This window comes from Anopheles nili, chromosome 2 (assembly GCF_943737925.1).
Source record: "Anopheles nili chromosome 2, idAnoNiliSN_F5_01, whole genome shotgun sequence".
In the NCBI taxonomy this organism is placed as follows: Eukaryota; Metazoa; Arthropoda; class Insecta; order Diptera; family Culicidae; genus Anopheles; species Anopheles nili.
The window spans coordinates 64113170-64122507 of NC_071291.1; positions in this window are offsets into that span (position 1 = coordinate 64113170).

The window sequence follows — 9338 nt, forward strand, 5'->3', positions numbered from 1 at the left end:
TGTTTAGTTTTCTTCCCACCGACATGTTTTGCTTCCACCCCCGCTATTCATTTGGATCAGGTTTGCTTGCAATGCTGCAGCCAACAGAATCGACAACATTTCACAACATCATTCCGAACGATCGCGCCCCATCGTGAGCTGCTGTGCGTGGCTTTTGTAACTATCTGGCGAAAGGGACATTTTTCCTGGAAAATGGCCTCGAGCATGGCACAAAATATCCGACGGGTGCTCGGTGTTCATGCGATTATACATCCGTTTTTGGGATGCATTAAACCTGCTTCAGCAATCTGGGGGTTTTTTGTTTTGCGCTATCGTTGCTTCCCGCTGCTATTTTGCTGACATAATTAGTTTTAAATGCGCAAGGATGCTATGCGTAATTGTATAATCGTTTTTGTGGTTCATAACGCATGGGGAGTGAGATGGAGGGGGGTAAAAAAAATGCCCTCGCAGCGGGTGTATTGATATTTTATTGCGTGACGTGTCGTTGCGAGCGCACCAGCAACAAAAAGTGCGATCCGCGTATTATGGCATGATGTGATTTAAGTTTCTTTCTGCCGTGCGTGCAAAAATTACCGTTAATAAATTAATCCGACATGATAAACCGGCGTGTCGTTGATGGTGGGTGGTAGAGTAAAAAGGACTGTTGGGCGTGTTGGGGGAGGTGGTTGTTTTTATTTAGCCTGTATGTATGCGGCCGCTTCGCCACAAATGAAATAATATCGCATGCTCGTACCGTGCATGGATAGGCCTTTTTTTATCTTGCAAACGCATCAAACCACGCACCCTGTCAGGCGTGTACGAAAGGTTGTTATTTCTGGAAAAAAAGGAGAGAAAAATAATAACAACCAAAACGCAAGGAACCATGCCTTTATGGGGCCGTTCTTTTCCGGAGGCTCTCTCCTCGAGGCGGACACATTACAAAGATGAAAAAGGGCAGCCTTTCAGTGACATCAATCACAGCGACAGTGTTTAATGGAATCGTATGAAAGAATTTCATCATAATGTGCGCACAAATTTCGTGAGAAAAACATCCGCAATAGCGCGATCCAGCTGATGGCATAAATGAGATCCTTTTGGCTCGCGGAAATAAGTATTCACAAGCGCACAAGTTCAAAAGAAAACCGGACCATTAGCAATCACCAGCGTACGTCGAGGGTTTGCTTTCACATTCGACCACATCACATATCGTATCTTGCGTAGCATCGTTTCCCATAAACGAAACTATTCCACCGTTCTTCTGCAATGCTGTTAAAAAGAGCGAAAAATGAAGCTGGGAGCCTTACATCGACATCGGGGTCCCATCTTCAGCAGGGTGGAGTGAAACGAGTAGCGGCAAAAACACCGGAGTGATAAATCTTTAAAACAAACTACGCTGATTTAATACCCCCGGTGTCGGCAGAAACAGTCCGCCCAGGGCAGAGTGAATGGAACGGAGCGCAGAAAGGAATCTATATCGCATTAGTGTGCGAGGGAAAATAAATCCGCCCCGGGTCTTGTCTCTCTCTCTCTCTCTCTTTCTCGCTCTTCATCCAGGAAGGGCGTGGAAATCGACCACCGTGGAAAACTTCAATCGACGTGCAGCTTCCTGCTTTCCTTCCCAGCTCGCCGTCAACCAACCAGTTCCGGCGACACCCGCAGTCAAAGATAAGACCGAGTTTCAATAAGCTGCTTTCCGTGCTCGAACCGGCGCGGAACTTCGTCCTTCCCGTGCTGGCTGGCTCTCCGCGACATCGTCGCAATATCGGTGCATCGGTGTGCCCGCTTTAAAGTGGAAACTTTTAATGGATTTAGAAAGTTTGCATCATTTTAGCTCTATCATCATTATCGCCACATCCTTTCGGGTGGGTCCGCGTGGTCCTTCCCGGCCACATTTCTAAGCTCGTCAACGTCGTAACGATGCCGACGGGACGATGAGGCGGACGAAAATCAAAAGGACGCGCGAGAAACACGCGTCCTTCTACTGTGCCACCTTGCCACCCACATACATCGGGGTCATTACCGTGGTGCGCTTAGCGAACAACGACGTCGGTACCATCACCTCCACCGAAAACGTCCCGTTAAAGAGGCAAGTTGCCATTTTGCCCGAAAGTTGCCGTGGTGGAATGCAAAAATCAACTGCCACTGTGTCCCGAGATAACTATCGGTGTTTTCGGTCGTTCGGTGTGTGCGGGAGAGATCTGGCGTTGATCTCTAGAAGGGGAGGGCGAAAAACATGCACCATTAAGGGACGGTAGACCCAGGGATGGTAAACCGGCATCCGAGTTCTTTAGCTGCCAACTCCGGGCCGACAATTGCAGGCTAGAGCCCGGTCGCCCTCCCAGATAAGCATACGGAATGCTGGAACATCTGCTTAGTGCCTTTTGTTTACTCTCGCCGACGAGAAGAAGCCAGGAATTTTCAACTATTTATGCAGGAATTACAGAGCAAACTTATTCCGCTCGCAATTTTCCACGCCCAGCACGGGGCCAGGCTCGTGTGGGCAACGGGCATCATGCCCGTGCCCTTCGGTGAGTGTTTTGTGTGTTTTCTTCGACCAGGGATGTGCTCCTTTCTGTGCACGTGTCGTGTTTTTTTTTTTCATTCTGTTTCATTCTTCTTGCCGGTTCTCACGGTTCAATTTCGAAGCTCCCGGTCCCGAACCCGGTGCGATGCAAAATGCAAAGTTAAGTCCGTCCGAAAACTCCCAAAGTTATTTGGTTTCCTTCCGGCTTGGCTTCCAGCATTTGGGTGAGATCCTTGCGCGACGCCACCGGTCGGGGGCGCGCGCGCGCTTGGACAAAAGACGACCCAGCGCAGATGTGCCGGAAAATGCGAACGATGCCGCTAAGGGTTCAGGGTAGGGAAAACTATCGGAAACATTCAGCTGCGCTTGATTATTCCGCCCGACCGCGGCCCGGCATGCTGGCCGCGCTGTGAGATGAGCGAATTTTGGCGCTGGTGCAAAACGGTGCACTTTAAATATTTATTCATTCTTCATGCATCATTCACCTCGACTGGCGCATCTTAGTGTAGGGGGGAAAAAAGTGGATGTGTTCTGTTGGTAAGGCACATGGAGATAAAAAAAACGAATAGGGTACATTTGCCTCGCACCTGGCTGGGCTTTGATTTTTACCTTGGAGCGGTTTTCTCTTCCACGATCGTGTTTGGAGAGAATGCTAATGGATCCCTATACCAAAAGAACAGTGCGCTACACAATCGGGTGCTATTTTACACAGTTGACAAGCGACTTTTTTATCCAGTTGTGAAAGGAGTTCGTTAAAGCGGGTGACAAAGAGTCAGAAACGGAAGTTTTTTGATCACTGGTTTAAAAACGTTTGTTTCGTTCGATGAAGATCAAAGCGGATGCAGAACGAGAAAGATAAAAACTTAGCATGAATCGTTTTATTTAAGGCTTCTAAATAAACAAAGACCATTCAATTCACAATAAATGGTTTGCTGAAATTCAAAATCGCATCGCAGCCTGCTAAGTGACAACTGTCAAACAGGTACTAAACGTCAATTCATTTCCACCGTCGAAGGAAGTAAAACGCGAACATAAAATAAACCCTCCTGCAAACCCGTTAAATAACTTCCCACTTGTTTCATGGAAAACAATCACATTCTAACCATCGATGTCCTCTGCCCGAGTATCCCGATGAAAGGACATCGCACATTGTGTGTTCCAAAGGCGTAAATGGAACCTGCAAGCCGTTCCTCATCGCAACCGAGCAGACTACAGCGAACCTCCGCCCGAAGCGATGCCCCAGGCCATTCCGACTGCAATTACAATTTTCCGAGCCCGCTTTTTCCCCGCTGTCATACCTTGCGGACATGACACGACCCAGCAATACGGCTCTGCGTCAATAACCGACCGAAGCGCGAGCGTGCCGCACATCAAATGTGCCCCTGGCGAATGCCCTACCCACCGGCCGCGAGGTTCAAATGGTTAAAAATGCATCAGATTCAATTACTATTCATCGTCCGGTCCGGCTTTTACGATCGGTACCGTGGGGGTGTGGTGTGGTGATTGTGTGTGTCCGGTTCAAGTTTTGCTTGCGTGGCAGCCGCCATTTTGCTCCGGCAGCTTCGGGGCTGTGGCCGTCCATAAAAGTGCCAGTAAAAGTTGGCTTCCTTCGTACGCTTTTCTTGCCCGATACCGAAACAAGGCGGTGCCAAGTGACGCGCCTGCTGCCCGTTAGAGCGACCGCCTCGTGGCAGCATCGCACCGGGAGGACCTCACGCGCACGTCTCGCGGTACGGCAAATGTGGGCGGCAAAAATTATTCATTCCTAGTACCGCTGGTCGCCGTATGCTTTTGCGCTGGCTCGAAACGGCTACGAAGCGACAGCCGCCGCCCGTCCCAAAGCTTGTTCGAGTCATTTCTGCATCCTTTCACTCTGGCCCGGCGAAAGGGGGGGTTTGCAATCCAGAGAGTGAGAGAGAAAGAAAGTGCAAGCTGGTGAGAACGAGAGACAGATTGTTGCCGTGTAGCTTGGTGGCGTCGGGTTAAGTTTTCCCAAGACTGGCAAGTCACGGTCCCGAAGCGCTTGTTTGTACCACAGGCAACTCTGACAGCCTGACATACCTTCTTTCTCCCGTCCAAACCACCCACTAACACACCCACACCTCCCCAAATGGCCACCAAGGAGCTCCATTTGTTGGCGGGCACGGCTGGGGCCTACGTGAGTGAAGCGAGAGGAAAAACACACCGTTACGGGGCACTTTTGAGCGCCCGCGACAAAAGGGTGCGCGGAAATTCGGGTGGCGTTGGTGGGTGGAGGGGGTGCGGAAAATGGAAATAAAAACTACTCACAAGACGGCACGAGTCAGTCCGAATCGGATGCACCATCCCCTAATGGCGATCCTCACCCCAAAACCGAAGGCGAGGGAAAAATTGTAACCCCGCCGGGGGTGGAGTTCTTTGAGCTGAAAGAAATTGATTTCTTGCCGACGGGCTTTTCCCACCGGTGGGCTGTTGAACTATCGATAAGCCCACGAGGAACGGATGGCGCGGTGGGCGAGCTTTCTTGGAATTCTTTTTCCAGCGACAAACGCCTGAAAGCGGGAACTGTGATTTGTGCGGTATGGCGCCGTGGAAAATCATTTGTCACAGCGAAGAACTGAGTGGTTGGGTTTGAGTGTTCTCTGGAGGGTTCCAGTGGAGATTTTAGGCCTACAAAAGCCTGACACGAGGTGAGCCTAGGGAAAGGATTACACACCAATATCATGTAGGGAATTTTTCTAAATGAAACAAGCTTAAAGAATGAGCTGCGTTACAATCTTATTTCTAATCGGATAGGTTTACTTCGAGATGCATCAAATAATGAGTCAGCAATGATTACTAGATCAATAATGTTTGAGTAAACCCTGGGATTTCATAACAAATGAGTATTAAAATTAGTTTACTTAGCAACTAAATTAGCATTAGTTTAGTATTAAAATCAGGGATTGTTTTCGGATCTTTGACAAAGCTATACGTATAAATTACAAAATATTATTTTGAGTTTTTAATGTAAGTTTATAAATTCGTGAAGCGAAAGAAAACTCTAGCATTCCCATACGACCCAGGAACAAGAATTACACCCTGCTTTTTAAACTGATACTTTATTCCAAGTTTCGTCCTACCAGCTGTCAATTTTTCTTTCGAGTTATTCCCTAAGCCTACCACAACCAAATTGATTTGACGTTGCTCAAATTACATGCCCTCACGCGGTGAGGCTTCTTCAGGCGTGCTAAAAATACTCACCCCGTATTTGTGGAGCATCACTTTCAATCACCAAACACTCTCCCACCCCCAAACGTTTGACGCCGGTGACGCCAGTCGGTTTGGTAATGCTTCGTAACTGGATGGTTTCTGATTGTTTGCTCAAAGTGCTTGTTCCGATTAAACTAATAATCACGCCGCTCAGGAGTGACACCGAGATGGGCCCCTTTCTTATTTCTTTCCTTCACTTACACGTTCACGGTCTGTTCTTCTGCATCGTCATCCAGGGCGCACCTTTTGTCAGCGACGCAGGCTTCTTCCTTCGTCAAAAGTCCGCTACAATTGGATCGGTGTCCGGTGTATAGCTTCCGATTTTGGAAGCCCTCTTTCGAACGCTTGGTGCGAGCATTATGCGAGATGAGTTGGCAGTTCATTCTCGCCCCGGCAGCACGTGAAATCGCATGGGCTTTGGTATCGTGACGAGGCACGACGGTGTCGGCGCGTGTTTGGAAGGATTTAGGGCTTCCGACTTCGAGCCATCGGCGACTTCCCACCCACACCCACATTAGGTGGGTATTTTTATTGCCTTTTTCCAAACCGGGCAACGTGTTTTTGGGTCTCCGGGTGCTGGGGTCAAAAGGGCAACTATCAGTAACGGGGTTGGGGTCCTTCCGGTGGCACGGGTGTAGTCGGATTAGCCACTACCGGAAGCCGGAGAAACCGGAGTGCTGCATAAGAAAAAGCAACAGCCTAACCTTAAAAAAGGGATAAGTCAAATAGAAAATTGAAAACTGCTGTCACTGCCGGTTAATCCCCGGTGAACTCATTTCCGTCCCGAAGGTCCATTAATAATTTCCTCTTCTTTGCGCTCACTTTTTTGCTCACTCACTCCTTTCACGGACCTTCGATCTTTGCGCACGTCACGGGCAGGATTGGGCGAATTAAGCAGGAATTGTTTCCCATCCTCCCGGGCGCCCGACCGGAACACCGGATTACCAGCGAGACGATGCTTTTGAATAATAATCTGCCAGCGTGCGGCGATCGATAAATTGGCCGCATCCCGTCTGAGGGAGAGAGGGTTTTTTTGGACCGATTTTCTTTTTGTTCTGTTCTTCCATCTCTCTCTCTCTCGTCCCTTGCTATCGGATCCTTCGAGCCCTTGTAACGTTTTTGAAGTTTTGCGTGCGATGAGAACAATTTAACCGAAGCGCGTTGGCGGGAGCAAGATTGTGCTCGAAGGATTTGAGCACAGTGGAGATAGAAAAAGGAAAAACCGCTCGACCCCCAAGTGCCGGATTTATGGAGGACAAAAGTCACTTCATTCCTTCTTTGCTCATTTTCCCGCATCTCCATTACTATTCACAAGAGTGCCACATCCTGCGTCGCTCATCTCATTATCGGCTCGTGGGCGGTTGAAGTGGCAGCGGGGTAGCAAAAAAAAATGGAACCAAAAAAAAAACAGCTCAAGCAGACATGAAAAAAGAATCACCCCACCCCGGAACGATATTTCTTTGCCCGCCACCCCCACCACCGAAGATGAAGTTGGAAATTAAAGAAATTTATGCACTTTTCCAGCGCATTCCACGCGGAAGGATGAGATGAGCGAAAAACGAGTGAACGAGCGAAGCGAGCAGAAAAAAGAAAAGAAAGAATCCGCGCCGAAAGGCATAAACTGAGGGTGAAACGCCAGCGAAATAGGGAAGAAAACGTTGAGCAAAGAATCGGCTGGGGTGAGGGTGGAGCCGGAAATTTAGTGACTGGAAAAGTTGCTGGAACGCTCGCAAGTGCCTGTAGGGGTTTTTTGGGGTGGGGCTGGAAAAACTGTGCAACCGCATGCAATGACGGGAATGAGGTACAGTTGGCTGGTCGGTACCCTGAGGGCTTAAGCTTGCGTTCCGTGAATCGCTCGCAATCGAGCGTCGAGTGGTGTTGTTTTTCTTTGCGAACAATTAAACTTCTCTCCCAGGGCTTCAACCGGGTGGGAAGGAGGCACGATTGGCCCCCTTCCCCATGCGGGAAGGATGGAAATGCGTTTCCATCCCCGTCTGAAAGCAGAATGAAGCGTCTATTGTGCCGATCGGTGCCTGTGTTCGGTGAAAGGGACCAAATCAACCGAAGATCAGACAGATCCGGGTCTGTGGGAGCGTATGCGGGTTTGGAATGTGGAATGTGAAGCACGCCCACTCACCCCCGAGCACTCGCTTTCCCGGTATCACGGTACCGCGCATCCACGCCGGGATAGAAAGAGAAACATTTCAGTTCGAATGGGTAGTAGTGGTTTGAACAAAAAAAAAACAGAAAGGCTCCCCATACCACGTGAATTCAATTGCATCGGGGTGGAAATAGTTGAATTGCTCAGCGCTGGTAAAACGAACGCTAGTGAAAGGAGCCTCAAATCGGTGGGGGAGCCCACCCAATACCCGGCCGTGGAAGACGTGTGCCCTGTGGCCCCCGAAGACGGACCCGGAAAACTGTTAATTAATATTGAACAGCTCACTTTTTGATGTTTCAATCGACCCCCGAGCGAGAGAATGAGCAAAAACGCGTTAGGAAAAGAGCGCGAACGAGTGCACCGGGCTGAAAATGCCGGGAGGAGTGGGGTGCTAGTTTTCGATTTAATGCAAATTAAATAATGCATAGAAATTCATCGAAGTAGATTCAATTTGGTACGCGGTGGTACTCGAGCGCGCGGTGCCAACGGTTCAGCGTGAGGGTAAAACCGGGGACTTTAAATTAAATAACACTGCCAACACTGTTCTCGCCCTTTGCCCTCAAATTAATGCGGTGCTGATGGAAATTGGCACCGAGCGGAATGAGATGATTCGGACACAAAAAAAAAAGATGAGGTGGGCAAAAAAGACGCAGCCGCAGCAGAGCAAACGCGCGAATTGGAAAAATAGTACCAAACCGAACGAATGAAGCGCATTCGCGTTTGCCCGAGGCTAGAGGAGTAGAGATTCTATTTACGGGCGCTAATGAATGTTAGCGTTGCTGACCGATGTGGGTGGGATGGCTGGATGGCAGCTAGAAAGAAATTGATGCATAATATCGCGTGGGTTTGGAGAAAAAAAAAGAAGGGATTCGCAGGCTAATATTTGCGTTGTGGATTTTATTCAATTAAATGCACCCGCTTGTGTAAATATCAATCACAATATCAGATATTGCAACTAAGCAAATGATGGATGAATGATTTTTTGTTTCTATTACTGCTGAACCTTTTGCACTTTTCGCAGGTGTATGAATAAAGATTGTTGGAAAAACCTCCACAGAGCCTGCGCCTGAAGGTATGCAATTTGATAAACCCCTTTTTTGAAAGTATTTGATACATCAGATAAGCTTCGTTTTACTCACTGTAATCGACCACATAACGAGCCGTGGGCTAAATTATGGAAAGTTTCCCTCATTATTTATGTGATACCCGGTCTATGAGCCGGCAGTGTAGCACCATAAATAATTTCGGACCACATTTGTGTTATTTTTCGATTGCTATCGCTTATCTACCCGACCCGGGCCCTTTCCTGGGTGTTGCGATAGTTTGGCATCGTTAATTTCAACCCGACCGACCCACACAGTCCGAGTCCGTGCGGTAACATTTAACCGGGCCGTGTGCAGAAGCTGAACCCACCTCTCCCTCTCCCTCATTGCCCGGTGGGTG